Here is a 24,126-nt window from a genome sequence, read left to right as displayed (position 1 = left end):
TTAATACTGTATAAACCTTCTTTAACTTCAGGAGGCTTAAAATCAAATTTGGCAGAGCTTACAAGGGCAGCAAACGCGGAGCCACTTGACTCTGGAGAAAGGCAGCGACAGTGCGGAGCTCTGGAGCTCTCTGGTGTAAGAGCTCTCAGCTGCTCGGGGTGGGGAGCAGAGCCAGGAGCACTCCACTGTGGTAACCTGCCTTCCTGAAACCGGCAGCATATTGTTTTTTCTTTTGTTTGTTTGTTTTTTTACAATGCTACCTGAAAGGCTGGAAGTGTTTCCTTCCTTCTAAATGCGTGCAAAAATATACGTGTGACGCTACCTACACGCTCAGTGTTTCACAAGGTCTGTGCAGAGATTTTTCCTGCCCCTCTGGGAGGAACGGACAGGAGAGTTGGCAGCGTGGTTTGTGTTCGCTGGGCTTCAGGCTGTTAAAAGAGAGCTAAGAAGGCAGGTGATGTGGGATGGGCAGGGCCATCGCTGCCCCAAAACATTCAGACGTGCTGTGACCTCTGGAAAGTGAATTTTTAGAGCTGCCAAACTTAGAAATCTGGGATTGATTCGGCTGTTTGAAAGTCACGCTAACAACCATTTGTAAGAGCGAATCATGCCCGGTAGTAAGATTGCATAAGGGCACAGGATGAAGCATCTGATTTTTTTTATTATTTTTTTTCCCTTTTGGCATTCTGTTTGCGACAATTACATGGCTCTCTATTAACTGTGCGTGGAAGAAAGCAGTGTTATGAAATGAGGAGAGATTTCCTTCATCTGTTACTCTGTAGGTAATTTTTGTGCTTTTTTCCAGTATTTAAGTACCTCTTAACTGCTTGCTGTCCATCTGTATACCATTCATAGTACTGTAAACTAGTATATGTAGCCTGACCTTGTAACTTGCTTTGTTTGTGCATCTGCCAGTGCAATATGTTGTCTTTCCTTAAAATGCAAATATGCTCCACGCAGTACAGAGCTCCTTAGTCAATAAATAAATGGAGGTAAAAAACTGTACCTAATACCCATTTAATTTAAATTCATTTTATAAACATAAAGACGCCTTTTAAGAGAAGCTTTAATTCAGACTAGCACCTTGATTTGTGGTTGCCATGGAGAATCAAATCTGTCATTTGACAAGAAAAGTCACCCATTTATGACAGCACTTTATCTTGTCTCTCCAGGGGAAGAAAATGTCAAAAGTGAGAGCAGAAAAAAATAAAGCCTTGAAACACCAGAATTTCTTGATTTCATTTTTATTATTCAGCTATCATATCCTTTCTGATAATAGCGACTTGGTGAAAATAAATAATGTTCCTACAGTAAAATCAAATATTTCCTATTGGAATGGACAGGGCTCTTTGTGATTGTCAGTGCTGTGAAGTCTGGCAAGAAATAGTGTTATTAGATAAACCCACAGTGCCCAAATCCCATTTTCTTTTCATTACAGTGTCAAAATAATTATACCTGTGTAATTTGGGTAAGAAATTGTAGAATGAGTAAAACGGTCCATTGGAAGATACCGCTTCGAGCTTGTGTTCGTTACAAGGTGGGGTTTTTACATCTTGAACAACAACAAAAAAGGTCCAAATTTCGTAGAGTTTCATTTGAAAAAAACCCACAAGATTCAGGTGACTCCTTCGTGTTCTTCCCACGCAGACGAGGCAGCGAGCGCTGCGTTCCGTGCGGGTTTCCCCCGTGGGCATCTCGTGCCTGCCCGACTGAGAAGAGCAGGAGTTGGAACGCTTTGGGATTCTCAGGTGCAAATCTCTGAAGAGTTTCAAAGACACGAGATAGCATTGTTTATGATCCGAAATTTTTTTGAAGTGTTTTTGTTTTGTAGGATTATGGTATGGTAAGAGCGGGGTGTTTTCGGGAGTATAATTAGCTTTCACGAGTGTTTACGCATGTACATTTAATCCATACAGGCACGAAGTTGCCCCCAGGGGAGGAACACTTACTGTAACATTGCATTACTTTTTACATAAATCTAAAAGTGCTGTTTAGATAACAAGACTAAAATAATCCACTCTGTGCCTCTTTCTTGAGGCAGCGTTTTTGCCTTTCACAGCATTACGGGGTTTGATGTGGTTCGGGAGTAATCTTGTATCAGCGAGATAGCATTAGAATAGAAAGTCCTTCAGTGGTTTAGTGCGGTCGTGGGGCTGGGGGGCGGCGTGCCCGAGCACTTGTGCCTGGAAGAGATTACAGAAATGGAGAGAAAGGAAAGGGTCGAAGTCTCTTTTTCTCGAAATTGGCTCGCAGCGCCGGATCCATAGCCAAAGCTAGTTGGGATCTGCTGTGAGAAAACAGGCAGCACAATGCTTCCCTATTCCTGCTTTCATGCTGTGTCTGAAGCCAAATCCTGCTCCTAAATACTTATGTGTAACTCCGGTTGACTTCACAAGGCAGTCGCGATGCCGGTCCACTGGCAGATTGTGGAAGTAAGTGCTGTGCTGCATCCTGCGGTTCTCTAAAAATGTGTGTTGCTGCAAATGTCACCTTATTGGGGAAATAGTTACAGATTGGGGTTTTTTATTGTAGGGTTGTTGTTTTTTTTCTTTTTTTGCCTTTTTTTTTTTAACGTGTAGTAACATCATGTCATAGAAAGTGTGTTATCATGGGCTACCAGAATGTGATAACTTAGTTTTTTTTGTGAGACCATCTGGAATAAAAGAGGGTGAATTAAACATGCTCTCTGGGGTTATGGAATCTTAAAGATATTAAGGGGCTTGATTTCCATAATGTCTGCCTCTCCTGTTGCCCAACTGTTGATATAATCTGCTTTAAAATCGATTTGCTGTCATCATGTAATCAAAGCCCTAATTGCATCATCATTGACTTCAGCGTTTTTTTGCTGAAAAATTGGTGTGGTGGATGATAAAAATGTTGTGAAAAAGAAACAAGTGTTGGAAATAATTTTGCTGGGTGTTCTGTCTCTGGGATGTGGGCTTAAATTGCCACCGGTACCAAAGTGATCCACGAGTCCTGCAGTTCAGTGAGAGGTTTGAAATTATTTTCCTTTGCTCACAACCTTGAGGCCTGATACCACACAGCATTTAACTCGTTGAGACTATTCAAAGGAGTCGTACAAGATTTAGCACGGCCTTGTCAGAGCTATCTTTTCAAGTATTTAGTCCACTTCTAACTGTAACTCTTTACTTAAGGAAAATGAAAGAGGGGGCTGGTAAGGCCGCGTGTTTGCTCTGAGATTGTTCCCCGCGGTACAGAATTATCTCCCATAAGCTCTGTCCAAGGGAAGGCTCGATAAAGATTAAATATTTTTATATAACAAAAAAATATGAGCAACTTGTCTATCTCGTTTCCGATGGATGCTGTCAGAAATGGCTGATATCCTGTCCTGGAAATCACAGATGGAAACTTCATCTCGGCACGGTGCTGCAGCAGTAACGAAATGAAAGTAGCGGAGTCTCATTTACATTTCAGAAATAGTTCTCTGCAGCTTCCTGCTCAATCCACCAGATTTTCTCCTGTACCTGCTGTTGGTTGTCACCCACATTGGAAGGGCAGTGCTTTGGGTATGACCCCCGGAGAGCTGCAGGTAGGGAGGTGCTGTTGCTCCACTGCAGCGTGTACTGCAGTAACCGAAGCACTGTCTGATGCGATTTCAACAAAGGTTAACTCCTTCCTTTTGGCTTTCAAAACTCTCTTTAGTCATAGCAACTGCAGCGTAAGCTTTTCTCAATTGATTTTTGCTGATTTATTTAAATTGCGCTTTTGTTTTAATGACCTGTTTCTAGGTTCAGAAATGTCCTTGACTCTAAAAGTCTGGTACTTGAAATGGCAACAGTCGTGTATTTCCCGTTTCTGTAATGGGGAAGTCAAAGTAAACACGTACTTTGTAAAAGAGAATATATACTGGGTGCTAATAAGACCGTGTATTGACTGTAAAAGCCTTTTATGGGAGTCTTTGAAAGAGAAGAAAGCGCAAATTACTGGGGAGGATGGAGAACGCCACAGATCAGGGTAAAAATGTGATAGTTGGCAGTTTCTGTGCATTAGCACAGCCCCTTCCCCAGAACAATAAACACTGTTTAGGTGTCAGCAGAACTGAGACACGCCACCTCATTTAACAACACCTGTGACTTTCTCTAGAATTTAAAACGGGCCCCAAACGAAGCTGCTGGGAGATGGCTCCTGCTCCTGAGCACATCAGGCCGCGTTCCTGTAGGTGTGAGCAGGTGACAGGAGCTTTCCTGCTGACCTGTAAACCCTGCTGGGTTAAGGCTGAGAGCAGCTCTGTGGGTCCACAGCTCTCAGGGCAGCTTCTGAGAGCACCCATGGGTCTCACTACCTCCGTTAGACTTCCTAAAGAAAAACTAAGTGAGCAGGAATGGCAGCAGTTTGTCCCAGTAGAAGGAATTCTTCCTTTTTATTGTATGGGCTTGGGCACATCCTCCATGCCCAATGGCTCTGAGCCTGCCACGTTGTTCCCATTCCTTACTGCTGTCTGCCCAACGTGAGACACCTGTGGCTGGTTTTGCAGAAGTGAGCTGGGCTTTGCAGCCACAGCTGCAGTCATTTGGGGCCATCCATGCAGCACAGAGGCTGTTGGCATCCCCTAAGGCTGTGAGTCATAGTGGGCTCAGATTGGATCCTTGGGTTCCTGGGTAGATCAGAACAGCAGCTATCAATTGCCTCTGGTTTGCCTCGTCTAGTGGAATGGTTGCAATGCCCTCAACCTTCTCTGCAAGCAGAGGTGGAAAGCCTTTCATTGAAGTCATAAATCCTGACGCTGCTGAGACAGAGCTGGAGAAACGGTCAGGAGGAACTTGGTAGTTTTTTCTTGGGCTCAGGGTTTGGATGCTGTGTGCTAGATAAATGGTGCATGCTGCTGGGAGTATGGCTTTTATATGGGTAAAAAGGAGTGCTTAATAACTACACCAAGGTGGGAATCCCTTGGAAAAAATGTGATTGTGTAGTTGAAGACTTTATCATAATACTCATTGCAAAGGTGGAAATCAAGATTGTGTGTGCTAGCTGTTGATGTTGCCAACTTTGTTGCCTAGATTTTTACAACCTTAACATTATTTTAATATAGATTTGGATGTAATTCTATAAAGGATGTGCAGCAATATGTTAACATGCTGTGCCATCCTACATTTAGGATGTGTAATAAGTATTTCTTTTATTGTCTCTGCCAAAAAAAAAAGTTACGTTTAAATGCTGCCTTTGTATTGCTGCATTTATTTGATTCTGGGTCCTGTGTACCCGGTTGTGTCCAGGCTGCTGCTCTGTCCCCTTTGCACCTGGCTGAAGGGTTGTGGTGGTCCGTGTGTTCCAGGGGCTGTGCTCAGCTCAGGGCTGGGTGTGGGGGGTGCTGATGACATCAGTCAGGCTTTTGCAGCTAAAATAGATGAAATATTTATATTTGTTGTGGGCAGGAGTGCATAGGAGTGGATATTTCTCTGTCTGTCTTGTAGGCCAGTCTTTTTCAGAGGGAGAACTTCGTCAGTTCATTGTCTAAGGCAAACAGCAATTCTCATGCTGCATGAAAAGTTTCTTACAGGGCTTTTTCAGTGTCTGGAAAAGATCATATGCATGGAATCAACCGTGGTTTGGGTTTTTTCTTGTTTTTATCCTTGCTTTTCTTCCCCTGTTGCTGGATTTAGCTGCACTAGCCTTGTCCAAACTGAGCTGAAGGCAGAAAGAGGTGTGGAAGTCCTCTCTCCAGTTTCAGTGACTAAATATACTGGGTCAGGTGCACCGCCGCTGAAGAGATTAATCCTGCTAGCAGTTTGTGTGCCTGGCTTTCAGGATGAAATTTCCCCATATGTAAACGAGATAATCTTTACAGACGTGACAGGTTTTGCAGCTGTGAAGCATGTGTCGGGGTGTTCCCGGGGTGCCAGCACACAGCCCCGTTTCCTTTCCCCTGTTCCCACTCTGCCAGCTGGATGTGAGCCACTGCTGAGGACTGAGCAATCCTGATCTTACCGTTCTTAATGAATTGATTAGTAATCTTGATTGAACAAGTAGGAAGTGTTGCAATCTGGGAAGCTGAGACAACGGGCTGCTTTCATGGGTGCTGAGGGAGAATTTGCTGCCATAAAGCTCGCTGATGCCTCTATGGGGCAGCACCGAGCCCGTGCTGCTCCCCTGGCTTCCCTGTGCTCCTCTCCACGTGAGACAGAATGTAATTATCGAGAATAAGGTCCTCCAGAGCAGGCCCTTAAAAGTCCTATATAAAGATGCTGGTCTTAAGTAATTCAATATTTCAACTGCTCTCTGCTGGATTGATTGATTGATTAATGGAGGAGTTCATGTAATTAATCCAGGCCTTCACTAAGTCACATGTGTTCCTGTAAAGACTGCGATCGGGGCGATAAAGGGGCAGCTGGGAACCAGGCCCCTGCACCTGCATCTCTTTGGCTTCGCAGCAAAGCCACGGGGGTGAAGTCGCTATGAGCACCAGGGGCTGTGCTGGGGCATGTGCTGGATGAATCTCCTTGGCTTTCTGTGTGGTGTCTGTTGCATTTTGTTTGCTCTTCGTTGGCCAAAGGTGCTCCTTGGTGGCCTCAGTCAGGGTTTGAGGTCCTGGAAAATGGGATGTAAATGTATGAGCACATGAGGACTTTAGAGACTGGGCCACCGTGGGGCGCTGGTGTGCCCACAGCCCCGTCCTCCCCTCCTGGAGAAGCGTCAGCCTTGTGTTGAGTGATGCCTTGGGTGACTTGGGAGGGGAGTGGGGTCTCTGAAACGGCAGCGTTCCTGACAGCCTGAGTTTCTGTGTAAACCTTTGCAAAGCTGTCCTTGTACCTGCCCAGCCTGAATAAATAAGCATAAGAGACATGTTGTTGGGGCTGATTGGTCCTCCACAAACCCTTGTAGGAGCAAGAACTCAAAGCTGTGTCTCGTGGGTTGTGTCTCAATGCCTGGCCCAGACCAGAGAAGTGACAGTCCCACTTCCAGATTTCCATCCAGGCTTTGTCCAAGTAGCTGTAGAAATAGATTAATGGATGTATGGTGCACACGTGGCCATCCATGCCACTATTGAGTGAGGGCTCTCGGAAGCACGGCTGGGTTTGTTTCCGCATGGCCAATGCAGAGCCAGTTGCACAGCAGCTGAGTGCACTTTTTCTTTTTTTTTTGAAGAGGGAATGAGGACTTGATTTGTAGAGGAGCAGTTTTGTGGTGCTGTGATAGGTCGGCGGTTTGTTGTGTGGTTAGCTTGGTTCTCAGGCCTGCGTATTGAAAGGTAATGGGGTTCATCTCCAGGAGAGCTTTTCTCGGCAGGATGTCTAACTGCGCTGCCTCTGTTTTCTCCTTTACTAGCCTTACAGAATTTAGTCACAGTAGAATATTTGATGAATAACCTTTGATAAAAGGCTTTTTTTTCTCTCTCTTTTGGTTTTGGTCATTGCTGTAATACTGTGAAATGCTGACGGAAAGCTAAGTGAAAACTCTCTGAACGCTGATGCGCCGGGCGATCCGTTAACCATCGCGTCGCTCCACTGGTGCCCCCGGCTGAATCTTGTGATCAGATCAATGCTGCTGCTGCTTTCAGGGCTTTGGGCAAGTTCCCTGCCAAGCTGGGCAGAGTGTGAGAGTGGACCTTTGTCCTTGGGGCTGCAGCTCTTCCCTCTTCCTAGCCTGGGAGGAGCCTCTCGACACTGGCCCCACAAGTGCCAGATCGCAGTCCCGCTCGGTGTGATGCTGTCTTCCTGCAGCCACTCTGCACAGGAGCTATTGCTAGCAGGAGTTTTTAAGCTATTGGATTTCGAGTCGTTGCATTGTTCATCTGATTAAATTGTATTTAATTAGCTTTGTGTTTCGTCCTTTTGTTTCAGTGTGAAGATTATGGGGCGGGGGAGAGAGGAGAGGAGATAAAAATGGTCTAAATGAAGCTTCATCGTTTAAAACTCATACAAAAACTCTGTAAGATGCCTTTTATTCTCCAGCCCTTTATCTTCCCTCACAAGCTTTCCGAGAATGAGTAGTGCATGTTGAGGTTTATCTTTGCTTTTATGTGCAGTAGCCACATGCTTAACATTGAGCACGTTTGAGTTGCATTTCATAGGGCTTTCGCAATCCTTTTATAAAGGGACTGATCTGCTAACATCACTCTCTTTAGATCTAGCAGGCAGGATGTTCTGCCATACAATGAAGTGTTCACAGCCTCTCTTGCCAGACCAGTAAGTGAATGATTTCAAGCCTGGTGGGCAATACTTGTGTCCATGCGTAACACAGACAGACCACAGTAGTAGGCAGCTGCATGTAATTTTGAACTCCACTCATTGAACTGTAATAAAACAATATAAGCACTGCTTGGGGGAAAGATTGGATGCAGTTATCCTTACACAGGGCTCGGGCATATGAAAGCAGTGCTGGCTGACAAGAGGATTTTGAGATTTGATTTTGATTGAATTGCAGAATTGAACAGGCCAGGAATGTCAGTGGAAGGCTAAATGCCTGTAGTGCCGTAAAGTTTTATTCATGTGAGGCTTTCCAATATAAAGTAGATGGATTATTGGAAAAGGTGTCAAGGGACATGAAATAGAAGTGCCCAAAACATAAAATGTGGGTATAGGGATAAAATTACTTCTTGCTTAGTACATAATGAGCTCACAAAAATGTTGTGGGTAGTTGTTTGTTTATTTTTCAAACCTTTTTAAAGCTAATTCATCACACAACATAAAACACAGTCTTCCTTTCTTACTTCAGGTCTGTCTGTGGCTGCAATTCATATTGCTTTTAAACACAAGATTAAAAAAAATGGAGCACTATTTTCTTAATTTTGATTAAAAAAATAGAAAAGGGGTCTCATTTAAAAAAAAAAAAAAAAAAAAAGGAAAGGGGAGAAAAAAATATTCCACAGGATATGAACACTCAGTAGACACTGAAAACTATTATGCTCAAAAACAAGAGCGGGATGTGTATTCACATACCACAACACACTGACTTATTTCATAGCTCAGTAATGCATACGTAATGAGAGCCAAATTTGCATAGGACAGCTGATATCCAAATTTGTACGGCATTGAGACAGCTTCACTCATTTGCAGTGAGCTATGAACAGTAAATAAAGTTGCACAGAAGACTGTATATGGGTTGGCAGAAGCGCGTTGCGTTTTTGTGCCCTAATTCTTTACCCATTTACAGACTTCTGTCTCCGTTAACATTTTCCCTTAAACATACCCTAAATCACATATACCATGATTGCAGGAAAATAATCATAGCTTTATTCTTCACCCATTCACTTAGAATCATAAAATAAACAGTAAAACGGCCTTCTTGTAAGAAGTTGCTTTTTTTTTTCCTGCTTCAGATTGCGTTTTTTTTTTTTTGGAGAAGGATTTGTGCTGTTAATCTGCCTTTAAGCGAGGCCACGAATACCGTTCTGTATGTGTGCGTTGCAGGGAGGTGGGGTGCGGTGTGCACGGGGCTGTCAAATTGGGATCTCCAATTACCATAAAATGTAAACTTATGAAATAGTCTTTAAAGGTGTACGGAACAGAATATATTTATATTCTCTGGCCAAACCGCCTGTGGGCTGTATTATTCTTCCATTTCAGCCCCTCCTGGTTGAGCTCACGTGTATGTTTAGATAGTGTTTATATGTAATTGTAATTTTTCTTGAAGTCCAAAGGAAACACCCAAACGGCCGTTCCTCGCTGGGCAGACTTTAATTATTGTTTTTGAAATCCTCTATTGAAAGGCTGGATTTGCAAATCCTTCAGGAAAGAAATGCCACATTCAGTGCTGGTGGTAACACTCCAGGGATTTCTTAAACTTTTATTTACCGCGTGTTCTGTGAAACATTCCTTTGCGATGTTTTGGGGTGTTTTTTTTTTTTTTTTTTTCTTGTTATTATTTAGGTTTGCCGAAAGTAAATGGGTTGAGTATTTGCCTGTTGGAATAGCAGTTTATTTCTGGTGAGTTTCTTTGAAGGAAAAAGATTTAAAAAAAAAAAAAAATCCTTCTCCCCCCACCGCAGGATTCATACCGGCTATAGTCCTTGAATTATGTGTGGTAGAGATGCTGCAGTCAATGGAGTGAATTTCTATTCTTCCTCCCCCCTCCCTTTTATTCCCCCCATCAGCTTATTTTTTGTCACAGGGATTCGGGCAGGCTGCAGTGCGAGGAGCTGATCTGTGAGCACGTGGGACAGAGAGATGTGGGGTGCAGGTGCTGGGGCCCTTTCGGAGCGGACGTAGGAGAGGGCAAAGCCATCGATGTGCCCGGGGGACCCTAGCAGGGCAAACCCCGGCCCTTAGGTGAGGTATTTCACGTGTGAATGGGCGCTGGAACAGCTGTCTGCCTCAGCTCCTCAGCGGGAGAGCAGCCACGTTTCCATTTCTGTCTGTTCTTTCATGAAATGCTGCTAATTCGCCGGGGTGCCTGCACTGCTCTGGGTGCTGCTGGGTGCTTAGGCAGCTCCTGCAGGTTCTTCAGACCAGTTCCCGAGCGTTAGTAGCTTCTTACAGAACTCTGCATCTTTTTTAAACTGCGTGTTGACTCATGAAGTCAATCAAATGGGGGGAAAAAGTGATTTTCAGCTCAAAATTGAGGCAGTTGGAGGTTTTTTTGGACCTGCAGTTGAATAGGCGGAATAGAACGGATGATTTTTAGAGAGCGTTCAAGAATTGCTTCATGTAGAGGCTGCAAAGTTTCATTTATAAATCTTCTTAAAACACAATTTTACAGTGGTAATTCTGAAACCTATAATTAATGTGTTGGTTTAATATATATATTTTTTTCTTGTGGCGTTTTAAAGCAAATCGTGGCAGGCCCGTATCTGCAGTTAGCTCGTTCCGTTACGGCTGTGCTGGAACTGCTGAGCTTCAGCTGCTGCTGACCTCTCCTGTAGATGAGGAGTTTGGTTTCTGTTCCTACTGAGATAGGGACAGTTAAAGGAATCCCTCTGCTGATTCCATTAAAAACTGAGTAAGTAGTACAGAGCTGGAATGACAGGAAACCTTGTTCTCCTTTTCCCATCTAGGAATTGAATAAAGGTGTGAGAGGGTGAGCTCCAGTACCACTGAGTTCCTGATGTACGGGGTGTCCTTGCAGCAAATCATGTTCAGTAAATGCGTATAAATGTGTAAACTTCTTGTGTATCCAGTGCGTTTAAGTAACTTCCATGTAACTAACAGAAATGTTTTCATACATCTTGCTGCACTTCTGCTTCTCAGCTGGTGAAGAGTGATACAATAACAAAGTTACCAACTAATTAAAATACTAATTTCTAATAAAGTCGAAACCTGGCACTTAGGGAAACAAGTGAATAAAAGTGCTTAGCAGGAGGAGTTAAACTCGGTGAAAAGATCCTATTTTATTAAGTTGCTAAGCAGTTAGAATCAGTCTCTCTTTACAAAAATAAACATAAAAGCGTAAATGTAAGACAAGATTAAAATCAGCGATTTAAACCATGTTTCCTGCTTTCTGATATGATGATCAAAATCAGTGATTCAGATCGCTTTGATTTGTATCGAGCTCATGCTCGGTTGGGTCAGCTTGTGGTCGCAGATGTCCCCTCTGCAGATAAAGAAGGCCTGAGGTGTCTCCTTTGGTCACGCTGCCCTGCCTGTGACAGAGCACTGTGCTTGTTGACATGGGCAGGAGTGCTGCTGCCACTCCCCGCGTCCTGCAGTTTGTTTGGGGAACGTTCTGTTGGAGCTCGAGAGCTGCTGGCAGATGGAGTGTCCCAAAGCCCCATGCGAGGCAGCGTTCAGATGGTCTGTCCCTGTTGAAATGAAGTCATCTTTAAGATCCTTCCAACCCAAGCCGTTCTCTGAAGTGTAGGGTGAAGCCCTGACCTTCCCATTGGTTTTCTTGCCAGGCATCCTGCAGGGGAGGCAGAAAGACGATGACCTTGTCTGTACAAACTCTGGTGAAGAGCAGAACAGGACGTGGGCACTTTGTGGCCAGAACTTCTCAGGTGGTTCATCGCTGAAGCCCTGTCCTGGTGTCTGGTGGTGGGGAGCGCGTCTCACAGTGATATAGATCACAGCTTCCCATGACAGGCTCTGGGTGTTAAAGAAACCCAACATAAAGCTCAATGCGCTGTGGGTCAGAGATGTCAAGTAGAGCGGATTGCATTCGGGTTGGACGTAAATAATTTAAAGCGCCCATAAGGATGGGTCAGCGGCCCTTGTGTCAGGACGAGTCGGTGTGAGGCTGTGCGCCGTAATTGCTTCCATATGGTGGCCTTTCTCAACACACAGTGGAAATCCTTCACAACGTGCAGAAATTGAGAGAAACACGTGGAATCTATTGTCATAATGTTTCTCGTTGGAAGTTCTCAAACTAATGAGCTTGATTTAGCTCTCTCACTTCTGCATGTATTTCAGACCACGTCCGAGCCTTTTATGGAGCACAGTTAGTGTCCTGTTGGCAGCAAAATACCCAAGCCGTGAGGCTCGGGCGGGCAGGAGCCTTCCATCAGCGCTGGGTGAAGTCAGCTCTCCTGGAGGCAGATGTTTGGGCATGGAGTGTGCCACGTGCTTCTGGAGGCAACCATCGTGAACTTGCAGGCGCTTGGTCTTAAACAGAAAGGCAGGTTTTTTCTTATTTTTAGGGATAACTAGCACTGGATGGATCCTATTACTTGGCGGTATTTAGACCATGCAGCTCATTAATCTGCACATTTACTAGCGAGTGATGTTAACGTCACTGTGTGTATTTTAACACAGTCAAGTTTTCTAAGCGGGTTTTCTGATGCTTAATCCTTGCTAATTTATTCTTCTTACATTCCGAACGTAGTGACTAACTTGAGACAAATCAGATGAAGGAGGTCAGGTTTGTAGCTGGTATGAAGTGACACCGTTCCTTGGTTCTGGGAGTCGAGGCAGTAATGTCTGCCACTTAGCTTGACCCGTTACTGGCTTGTAACTGAGTTTGGAAAAAAGCACCGATATGTTTGTACTTGTAATGTGCTGCAGCAGGAAGGCATCCAGGGAAATGCTCCGAGGTGTGGTGAGCGAGGCCTGGGCGTATGTAGGACAGAAGCTGTGCGGACAGTAGGATGCCGTGACGTGGGATGGAGTGTCAGGGAAACTTAATTTATAGAGCTGTGATTTTTTTTCAAGCGGAAGCCCTGGAATGCTGAGAATGTTAGTGTATCCACTAAGCAATGGACAGCTGATATTTCAGATTTGCTTTAAAAAGTTGACTATTTCTTGTCAGGGAGGGTGAACGCTGCTTGAAGTTTTCTGGTATGTATGGATAGGTGTATAAAAATAAATAAAAATGCATAAAACACAAAAATGCAGAGGTGCTGAGCAGGTCATAAGAACACATTCGATTGGTCTCGCCTAGCAGGACGTGAACCACACAATCCATGTTTTGGAATGCATCCGCTAGAAGAAGTAGGTGCCTGGCTGAGCTGTGATGTGTGCTGGGTTTCCCACCCTTCAAGCAGGGGGTGCTGCGTGCTCGGCCATGCCTGGGAATCACGTTCCAGTGGTGCCTGGCTGGGCTGCCAGGGCCTGGAGGCTCCTCTGACTTCCTGGCCTTGGCTGACATCTGCTGATTGGCTTTTGGGCCTCACGAATGGGGGGTGTTTTCCTTTGCAGAGCGCTTAGTCTGGTTTGGTCTCAGCAAGGAGCTACCTCCTAACCGTTGGGATATTGTCGGTGTGATACCCGTTATGTCCCAGATTGTGGGTTTCGTTGGTTGGTTTAAAGTTTAAAATGAAACTGGGCAGTGCCGTGGAGTGCTGAGTTCCCAGCTGCTGTGAGATGTAAAATATGCGTGCCTCATCAAAGCGTGAACTTTATTGTGGTTGCTTCGGGAGGCAGGCCACTAGGTAATTCGTGCACGCCGGGTGAAGGATGGGCTGGGTATGTGTGGGTTGTGAGTGATTCTGGCATTCGCTCTTTGCTTTTGAAGTGCGTGGAGCCCACTTCGGTTCCAAGTTCAGAAATAATACATGTCAGAGTAAATAACCACAGTAAATACAGACACCACTTGAAGAACACTAAGAAAGCAAACCACAGCAGGTAAACTTCTCAAAAGGCAATGCAGAATTTTAAATATTCGAGATTTTTATCTTGAAGAGTTGTCTTTAGAAAAATAAACGTTCTCTTGGAATTAGCAAGACAGGAGCCGTGGCTCTGGCTGCGGGAAGCTCCGTGCTCCCAAGGGGCTGCGGGGAGAGCGTGGGGGTGGCCCGAGAGCCCCCGGCATGCGCCTGCAGGGCTGGTGCTGGTTCATTGGCTGAGGCAAACAGAACAGAAAGCTGCAGCTGAGTAAGGCCCTGGCTGGAATAAGACTTCTTTTTAAAAAATACACGTATATAAATAAAATAAAAAAAAAAAATCCGACTTCCCCTTTGTGATTTATGGTCCCTCTAACAATGCCACTTTCTCAGAGCCATGCATCATACGCAAACAATGGGCCACATAGAAAAGCGTGCTCCCCGGAGTATTACCAAAAATGTAATTTTGTCTTTAAATTCTTAAGGGTGAATTGCAAGAACATGACTTCATAGGAACCTTTGAGACATTACAGCTTTTAATAATACTTTGCAGCTACATGTAGTACTTCAATTGTACTTTTATTAATTAAATTGCTGCGTGCGTGCATGTGCAGCGGGGAGGGGATCCCGGCAGCCCCACCTGGGTGCCTGCGCCTGCCAAGGGCTTTCCTCCCCTCCCGAGCTCTGTTCTTGGGCTCTCTCTGATGGAGCTTGGTGCGTTACCCCTGGTTTCCATCCCCTGGGACTGCCCTGTGCCTGTGGTGCCGGTCGGCGCTCGGTGCCCGCGAGAGGGTGCGCACGAGAGGCAGCTCCTTCTGCTCTTCTCCGTCTGCTTCGTGGGCACCAAACCGTCCCCGCCCCACGCGGGGCTGTGTGCAGGTACCCAGCAGCTGTGCCTGCGCTCTCCTGCCCGCCGTTGCTATCCTCTTGCATCTTTGATCTTTCCAAGTTTATATAAATGTTTTCATAAGTTTCCAGGAAAATTGAGGTCAAACTTATTTCATCCCGTAACCCCTTTGCCTCCCCACTCCAGCTACGCTTTTTTTTTTTAATGGCCACATCTCGCATTATGTAAAACAGAGGTGAAGAAACATCTTTAGCAAATCTCAGTTGCCTTTCTGTCTGCAGCAGCAGGGTTTGAATCTGCCTGCTTATCTAATAAAGGGTAGGAGCTGCACTTTTTACAGCTTTTTTTTTTTTGTAACGCAGTTTGTGGGCTTGCCCATAATAATACAATTATGAAGGTTAACAGGAAAAAACTGGGTCCAGGAGTGATTCCAGGCAGCTGGCAATGCCGACGAATTGGAAGCGCACCACCAATGAAAACTGCAGTGAAAAGCAAATTAAACCTCATATCTGCCATCTCACTCGCTTTTCTCTGCTTTCCTGTTTGGACTTGAAAGGTGATTGGAGCCAAGGCAGTGACAGTTGACGGAAGTGCTGCAAGGAGAGAGTATTTATTTACAGTGAATCGTGGTGATGCTTGTTCAGGATGCGGTTTCACGCAGGATGTTCTGTCCCCACCCCCGGTTTGATCATTTCTCCAAAAAAAAAAAAAAAAAGGCAGAAAAAAAAAAAAGTTCCTTGATTGTTTAAGGCCACAGCTAATGCTTGGAGCAATGCTGTGCAGCGTGCCAGTGCTTGGAGCACTCGGTAATGCTGCGTGGTAGGGAGTTCCTGTGCTGGGCACAGGCTGCTCAGCACCAGCTCATCCCCGCATGTGTGTGCATTTGGTGTCCACTGCATGCACTTGCAAGGGCAGGGGCTGCCAGCTGCAGCCAGCATGGGTGCTTGGTATTTTGGGGGACTGGAAGGGCAGAAGGGGTAGGTTCAGCATTCGGCTGTGGAGTTTCTCCCTCTCCTGCTGTAATTAAGACCTTTCTGTAAGCACATTGCTGGGAGAGTAAGGCTTTAGGGGGTCTGCATCACAGGGGGGTGATGCCAGGGGCTGATCCCTCTGCATCCAGGGGGACCCGTGGCTAGAGGGGCTCCCCCAGCCTGAGCAGAACAGGCAGGCTCTGCAGCCCCTGTTCCTCCCGCTGCCCTATCAGCCCCGGCCACCGCTTCGTTTCGCACAGCTCCTGACAAGCAGGCAGAGATAGTAACTTCTGTTACTGCCAGACGGGGCCGGTGATTAGATAGGAGAGTTTCTCTATCTCGTTTTCTTCTAGATAGAGTGTATGGCTTAGGGACGTGCTCTAGCATATACGTTTTCCTTCACGGGCGCTGAGCGGGGAAGCTATTGGAAACCTGAGGGATGGGGGAGGACTGAATATGGGTTTTTTATTTATTTACTTTGACGTTTTCTTTTAAACTACTTTGAAGAAGTACATTTTCACCGGTTTTTCTGTCTGAAAGAAGGAATCTAATGGCTTTTTTTTCCACTCACAGCCTTTAATTACATCATTGCCATCATTGGGCCCTTTCTACAACTCCCACATTGTTCAGTAGACACAGTGAAATGTTTTTAGGAACCTATAAAAGTCAGTAATTTGCATCCAGAGGCCGTGGTTGTAGTCAGCACTCAGGCAACCGAAACAGCTGCCTGGGTAACTTTATGGCCGGTACATGTGCTGCATCGCGGAGTGTGCTGCAGCCGGAAAAACGGGAGCGCGGCCACCGCTTCCCTGTGCCTCCCCCCTGACTGCGCTGCGGGTTCCATTCAAGGAAGTGATGTAGTATTGAAGTCGTTGGAGCTGCAGGCTGGGAGTTGAGCTCCCCAGGGATCTGCTGCGGTGGGGGGGGGTGGGGCTGGGACCCCCACCTTGCTCTGTGCTGTCTTTTCACAGCCCTCTCCCCAGCGTTACGTGCTCATGGAAGGTTTCTGAGCTGCTTTCCATGTTGGCCTCCCTTGAATTATCGCGTATTTTTGGAGGTGAGCTAAAAATACGCCGTGTCTTTCTCAGTGCGAAGCGCAGCCCTGCTGAGCAGTGCGAAATCGTTTTTGTAGCGGTGACAAGTGAGCTGGTATGAGGCATTGGGGGCTCCCCCTAAAACCAGCCATTTCCGAGGTAGCGAGCACTTTGTGTTGCAGAAACATGGTAAGTTTTAGGACGGGTTTTGCAAAATTGCTAAAGAGACTTTCATATCAGTATGAACTTGGGCAGTCAAAACATTTTAAGTAGCTTTGAAAATGTCACTGTGGAAGATGCTGCCCATGGCTGGTCTGGTTGAATAAAAAAGGCTGAGATGCTCTGGAGGAGAGAAAACATTTTCTTTTTAAAGGTGATAGGGCGGCTAAGGTTTGGTATTTCTCATGCAAAAAGTACTGAAAAACATCTTGAATTGAGTCTGATTTTTAGGAGGGTAGTCCTAGTTCTCACTAGCCTTAGTTAAACTGTGGACTTTCCAGGCATGAATGATTTACATGCATTTTAACTTTAGTTTTACATGTCTCAGACTGTGTCTTTTCAGCCAGGATCACACCATCCCCGTTTGTTTCTGTTAGGACTGCATATGCTATGTGTTTCCGCACCACCCTATTTTCTGCCCATTTGAAGCATAAAACACCGCTCCACTCCCGGAGTGAGAAATAACCCTGAGGATGCTGCGGGCTGCCTGTGCCTGCCGCTTGGGTCTTCTGTTCTCAGCATCTCCCAGATTCACCTCTTTCTGCCTCTTAATGTTATATCAGCATCAACAGGAGAATAAAGCCAGGTCTGTGCTTTGGGAAGCAAACTGTCTGCAGCCACATGGTGGGCTTTGGCTCTTTAGTGCCCATTGATACCGACAGGGAGGTTGGTTTGTCTGGGTGCAGAGGTACAGGCTGGGTGACCATCCCTGTGCCGGGGCAGGGTGCTGGGAGGGGGGGGGGGGGGGGGGGGGGGGGGGTGAGGAGACAGCATTCCCCCTGGGCTCACGGAGCTGTCTGCAGTCAGAAATGTGCCGTACTCATCCGTAACCAGCCGCGTCGTGCCGAAACTCGCTCCCGAGAGCTGGGCCGGGTGAGCTGGCAGTGATTGACAGCACCTTCTCCTGCCCTGCAGCCCCGATCAGGCTGTTTTTCATGGCCTCCAGTGTTTGCCTAGGTGGTTCCCAGCCAAGACAGGAAACTATTTGACTTACGGTGGTAGAGAGCTCCTCTCATGGTATTTACAGATAAAAGGGGAGGAGTTGAAAACCTTCGTCCGTATTCAGCCCAATCTGATAACCTCCAGGGATTTTGTTAGTTCAAAGAAATTTTTGGATAGCAAGCCTGTGTGCTTAACTGGAGCTGAAGCCCTAACCCTCGGAGGCATCCCATCCTTAGAAAAACCTTCAAATAACAAATGCTGCTTGTAACTCTTTTTTTTTTTTTTTTCCCTCCTCCTTTTAATGTTTGAAACCCACTAGACCGTTCTAAAATTCTACACTTAGGTAAGAACACATCCCTGACCTTTAAAATTGTGTCTCTTTTAAGCATTTATGGCACAGAAACCGATTTTGTTCAACAGACAGACTGTGAGGTGGGAATTGTGAGCGGCTAAAAATAAGGAAGGTGAATTATATTCGGTATCTAGATGGTAGAATGTGGTTGCTAGGAACAGATTAGCAAAGCAATAGTAAAACGAGTGCTTCCTAGGACAGTTACCTCAGTTATCAGCTACCTTGGTGCTATGTCCTCTTGTTGACTGAGCTCCCCAAGGCCTCTCTGGTTGGGCTGGAGATGGAACTGGCTACAGCACGCAACAAGAGGAGATGCTGTGTGATCTCCAGTTTCCAGACCTTTTGTTTTTCCTTCTTTATTTCCTTCTTCTTTGGGACCAGCAATGCCAGACAGCCCATTATGTATAGTGGGGGGGCTGCTGTGCCTTGATGGAGTGGGGATCTGGGTGCTCCAAGACATCCTTGCTTGCCTCTGAATCCAGAGGTTACCTCCAAGCAAGTCTCTGTGCAGTCCTTTCTCCTTCCTCCTCGCTTTTAACTCTCTTTTTTTCCCTTGATTTTTAATTGGTTCCCCTCCCGCTGGCTTTTAGAGACCTGGGGTGGGACGTGGCTGTGCTGGACACCACAGAGGGGACTGGTAGGACCAGGAGTGCAGTGCCAGGTTCCCAGCTTCCTTCTGGATGCTCTTTACGAGCCTAGAGCTACCTTCCGCTTTAAATAGGCAGATTCACTTGCTGATTAAAAAGCATTGTTAATTTAGAAGGAAGGCCACATTCTTTCTCAACACCATCATTAATTAAAGACTAGGAAATTGCCAATTCACCCAACATTCACATCCTTACCAGCCCGTGCTCACATAATTTATTGCCCAAGTATCTTAATGCCCGGCTGCGTGCTGAGGCCCGTACACAGAACCTTAACTCCAATCTCATGTATTTTTCCTATGCATAATTAAGATGATTGCCTCTTAAAACCTTGAGTATTTTTGGTAAAACACCTTTGTTTTTCTGAGGTTGGATTTCAGATTGTGCCCAAACATGGGCACTGACTGTGGATGCAGTTTTATGAAACCACGTCTAATCCTGTGTGCACGGGCGTGAATCATAACCCCCAGATGAAAAGAGCTCCTCCAGGGCGCTGGGAGGGGAACAAACCACGGCACCCAACAGTCCTCGAGGTTGTACAATTATAAACTGTCTCAGGATGAATACCACGAGAGAACAGAGTGTTATGCGGGTAAGAGTAATGTAAGTATGCAAAATCCACTTACAGCTTAGACGCATCATTCATGAGTTACACCATGGCTCCTAACTCATGGCAGCGACGAGTGTCTGGCAATCCCCACCATCTGGTGAACTCTGATGTGTATTTGAACAGCACAGTGTGTTAGTGTGCCTATATACAAGACATATTCACACACAACATATAGTGGCAGGGGAAAGAGAGAGGAATTATGTTTCAGCTGTGAATGACTTATATTTACTCGAGCAGCAAAGAAATAGCTGATAGCTCACGAGTGATCAAAGCTAGTGGTGAGTTATAGAGGTCTTTCCTCACCGTGAGGAAGATGTAGCACATTTCAACCTGCTGTATATCCTTTTAGTCCAACACACACATTTTAATACTTATTTTTATTTTGGTTTAGAGGCTTTTCTCCTTTGCCCAGCAAGAGATTTTTTATTATTATTATTATTATTTTTTTTTTTTGCAATCTCTCCTTCTCTGTCTGATGCCGATGCCAGAGACAGAGCAGATTGGGAAGCCTTTGAACACATTACTGGTTGAACTCAGATGAGATTTTTTTGTATTGCTCGGTTGCAAGCTCCTGTGATGAGCATAAGGAATTTAGTTTTGATTGACATTATATACTCTTAAAGCAAAAGTGATCTATCAGCATTCAGGCGCCCACAGCTTGTTTTTCTCTTTTATGACAGAGAATAGCTATGTTGCAGTTGTGCTGCAGCAATGAAGGTTGCATTGCAGTTTCTCTTTGAATCCTCTGATGGAGGAGGTAGCGAGGGGTGAGTCAAATCTGGGCCATTTTAGGTCACTCCTAACAAGCCGGGCTTGAGGATTTTCTCGGTTTTGGTTGCTCTGACTGTTTTGTGTTCAGCCAGCGCTTCCTTTGGTAGACCGGCATTCTCATTCCAGTACAGAATATTTGTACAGATGACACAACCTTATTATCTTCAGCTTCAGTCGCTTTAAAATGAGTTTTTACAGTTAACACACCCGTGATCTTATACCACAAAGAGAACTGGTTTGGAGAGAAGATGTGCTATATCCTCAGCCTTAGTCTGGGTGTGAGACACCCTCCCTCCCTTCTTCCTCCTTGTGCACAGCCGAATGTGAAACCTCTTCAAAATCAGTTGCTCTCCAAATGAGTTATTGTTTGGCCTATGGTCGCTATAGAAGACAGGTGAGCATCCTCTGGAAGGAAATACAGTTCTGCAAGTTCACCTTCGAACACGGGAGTACCAGATTGTGTTTCTCATACAGCTGCTGTGTGTGGAACCAGGCAGGCTCGGCCTTCCTGTCCATGTCTGTGGAATGGGTGCAGTGCTCCTTACTGCCTTTGCTGCATTGGTGCCAGTGTACATCAATACATCTCCTAGGACACGGGAGTGCAAAGAGCCTTCAGAATGAAAGGACTTATTAGGGGCTTTATAACCATCTGTAAACATTTGTATCTCACATAACCTTGGAGGAAGAGTGCTGAGATCCAGTTATTAAAGCAGTTTTAAGAAAACTGCAGAATGCAAAAGCTCTTAAAGAGTCGAATGGTGCTGAGCATCCTTGCAACTCCTCGGTGCCCCCTTTTCCACCTAGCAAAGCGCTCTGAGCGGGCTGTCAGTGGGTAAATGTGAAATCACTGCGTGCAGTCAGTCCATCTGGCAGTGACTGCTCATCCAGTGATGAGCTGGGGAGGAATCTGAGTGTTCCCAGGGTGGGCTGCCCTGACCCAGCTCATGGTGTTTGTGGCAGGTGAGTCAGGGGGGCTCACCTGGTGTGGGGCTGGCTGAGGTTCTGTCTTGCCTGAGCTACAAGTTCTGGAGATGTTCAAGCACTGAAGTAGTAGTCGGGAAGAATTTTAGTTTTTTTTTTTTTCTAGAGATGTAGGTATGTGGGATGCTGACAGTACATGCCAGGTTTTGGAGCTCAAAATGAATGATTAAATAATTTGTAATTAATGTAGTGAGTGGGAAAATAAACATCTGAAGATGGTAATTTTCAGGAAGTGTTTTTAAGACCTTCAGTGTTACATTTTCCATTTATTTAGGCAGATTTGGCTAATTGTTACACGAGGAAAAAAGTTGCATTTTCGTGGGCAGCAGATGCCTCTGTGCTGGGCTTGTCTCCACTGAATCATTGGTTTGATGAGGGAATGGTGACTGAACACATTAGCTCAGCATGCCCTCCTCTTTCCTTCCAGGTCCCCCTCCTGGCATTCTCCAGCTTCCCGTGTCTGTGTCAGTGTTTTAGGCAATGCACTCAGGAGCAGGTGGATGGTGAGATTTCATCCCCACCTCCCGATGTACGAGCCCCCATCTCGTGCCGTATCCACGAGCACGTATCAGCAATGGGGCATGCAGTGTTTGCTTTTAATGAGCTCCTTGGTCCCTGAATCAGAGCCTTGCTGTTTAGGTCAGGTGCTCTACCCCATGTCCCCTTCTCAGAATATAGCGAGCGGGGATATGGCTGTGTTTGAAGCAGAGGAGGATGGGGCACACATGCTTGTCGGAAACCCTGTTTCCTAGCGCCTGCTTTAAGGATTTGGAGCAGATTTTGTTTGCAGGTATGTCTGGTGCCGTGTGGCTACGCAGCGATGTGATGCTCTGAACAAAACCTCAGCTCGGCGCTGCTTTTCCTCCTTTGCTTTGCGGCGCCCAGGTTTTGATGTCTTGCTTCTCAGAATGCTTGACGGTAGTAATAACGGAAACAGCAAAAAATGTCAGCTTGACTACTGTCTGCGTGTCGGCACTAGTCCAGGGAGTTTCAAAGGGATGTTTTATTGATTCTGTAATTGCACAGTAGAATGGACAAACTGAACTGCACCTCGGGGCAAGGAAAGCCCCTGTCTAAACGGCATCTGTTGGAGGCATGCGCTGCTGTAATTTGGGCAGGGAGTGCTGGCTGCGCGGTTTGAACCAGGGGACTGGAATCTTAGCTTAACCCTTTTGTTGTAGGCAACGGAGCCTCCCCTCTGCCCGCTGGGGCCACCCACCTGCGAGCACGGCTCTGGGGTCCCTTCAGCACCGGCGCTGCTCCTGGGGGCTCGGCTGGAGCTTGGCTGTGCTCAGTGCTCTGCGTGGTTGTGCCAAGTCGCTGCCTCTGAGCTCCGGAGTCCCTGATGCCAGGGCACGTGGCGTTGCCTCACTTGCAATATCCACTTCTTCCTAACTGAAAAACTGGTCATCATGTCTTATGAAATAGGGCTGCGTTGTGCTGCTTGTGCCTGGGAGCTGGTAACTTCCTCTAGCACAAGCTGATTACTTTCCAAAACTGAAGGAGTGGACTGAGCTGTTTTGCTTAAACAATTGCAAATTAAATTTGTAAACTTTTGCTGTTGCCATATTTTTTCACTGGCACGCTGTCTTGTGTGCTGTGTCTTTAATTTGGTGAGAATACAAATCAATTAGGCTAACCTATGGCAATCCAGAAACGGTGGAACTAAATACAGAGAGCCCTTTACCTTGCTCAGAGAGCCCACGGAGCCCGCAAGTGCTTAAAACATGATTTGTTGTCAATAGCTCTTAATTTTTAAGCTCAATGCAGGGCTACCCAAGGTTTCACCCCTGCCCCTCTCCCTTATGTCTGTTGATGGCAGAAGTAGTGCTTTCTCCCTGGGACACTGGGCTCTCAGGCTGCAGTTTCAGGGCAGGAGCTGGGCTGGGACTGTGGGCACACAGCCAGCAGCTCCCGAACCAAGCCCTGTTCTGGGAGCTGGGAGCTCCCATGGCTTGTAATTAGGGCCATGATTAGGTCATTGTCTTCCCAAAGCTGAGCCGGAGCTCGGGGTGATGCGCTGTTTGTTTTTGGAAGTTGTGCAAACCTTTAATATGTTATTTTGAAATCTGGATATTAAATGTAATGCTCTTCCGAAGCATTGCTAGGACATGCAGTGCCATCCTGTCCTGTGCTGGATTTTAGCAGACTTTAAAAGGACATTGTTTTAAATGAAAAATGTGTACTTAACTTTGTGGTATTTTCTGTGGACGCCGCTGAACTGCTCTGTCTAGAGCCTTGTATGTTGTAATAGCATTGATAGACAAAATCAGCATGGAATTAATATTGAGGTTGTGATGATGAAGTTGTTAAGACCATCTCCAGTAATGTGCATTGAAGAAGTAAATGCTGGAAGGTCCCACCAGTGGGATCTGCTCAGCTCCCTCGTGGGGGTTCAGAGGCCTGTAAGTTGTGTGCTGGCAGGAAGAGCTGCACCTGGGGCTGCTGCCAGAGGAAGAGCAGCTTTGTTCTGCATCAGGAAGAGAATGCCAGAGATCTGCTGATGAGCAGAGGAAGGGAGCAGTACCCAGAGTGCAGCTGGTGCGTTGGTCTCATAGCGTCATTAATCCAAAGTACACTTCGAGTCCTGAGAAAAAAACAATAAGGTCTTGATGTGCCCTGTTTGGTGGCATGACTTGTAAGGGTAGCTCATCTTTACCTACTTCTACATTAAATTCACAGCCGAGGTACGGAAGGTGTCCGGCGGAGCAGCGCTGAGGTCGCTCGGGACCGCTGATGGGCGAGGCGTAGTGCGGGCAGCATCACTGTGCAACTCAGACTCCAAATTTGGAGGTAGGTTTGTTGAGAGCAGGATGGAAATTAAA

The 24,126-nt window shown here is 46.1% G+C and overlaps 1 protein-coding gene across 9 annotated transcripts in view; it reads left to right on the top strand.

The window, feature by feature from the left end:
• The window catches only part of FOXP1 (forkhead box P1), a 344,878-nt gene that overhangs the window by 59,049 nt on the left and 261,703 nt on the right, over window positions 1-24,126 (top strand). Inside the window, exons 1-2 of one of the 9 annotated variants that reach the window (XM_021409239.1) lie at window positions 4,641-4,769; window positions 23,984-24,094. The exons of 7 other annotated variants lie outside the window; for them this stretch is intronic. The gene's annotated coding sequence lies outside the window, so the exon portion shown is untranslated. Of the gene's footprint in view, window positions 1-4,640; window positions 4,770-23,983; window positions 24,095-24,126 lie in introns of those variants that run through there. One more of the 9 variants, XM_021409238.1, reaches the window with a different exon arrangement.

Source organism: Numida meleagris, chromosome 11 (genome assembly GCF_002078875.1).
Source record: "Numida meleagris isolate 19003 breed g44 Domestic line chromosome 11, NumMel1.0, whole genome shotgun sequence".
Lineage (NCBI taxonomy): Eukaryota > Metazoa > Chordata > Aves > Galliformes > Numididae > Numida > Numida meleagris.
The sequence above is the reverse complement of the archived record's forward strand: the minus strand, read 5'-3'. Positions and strand labels throughout refer to the sequence as shown.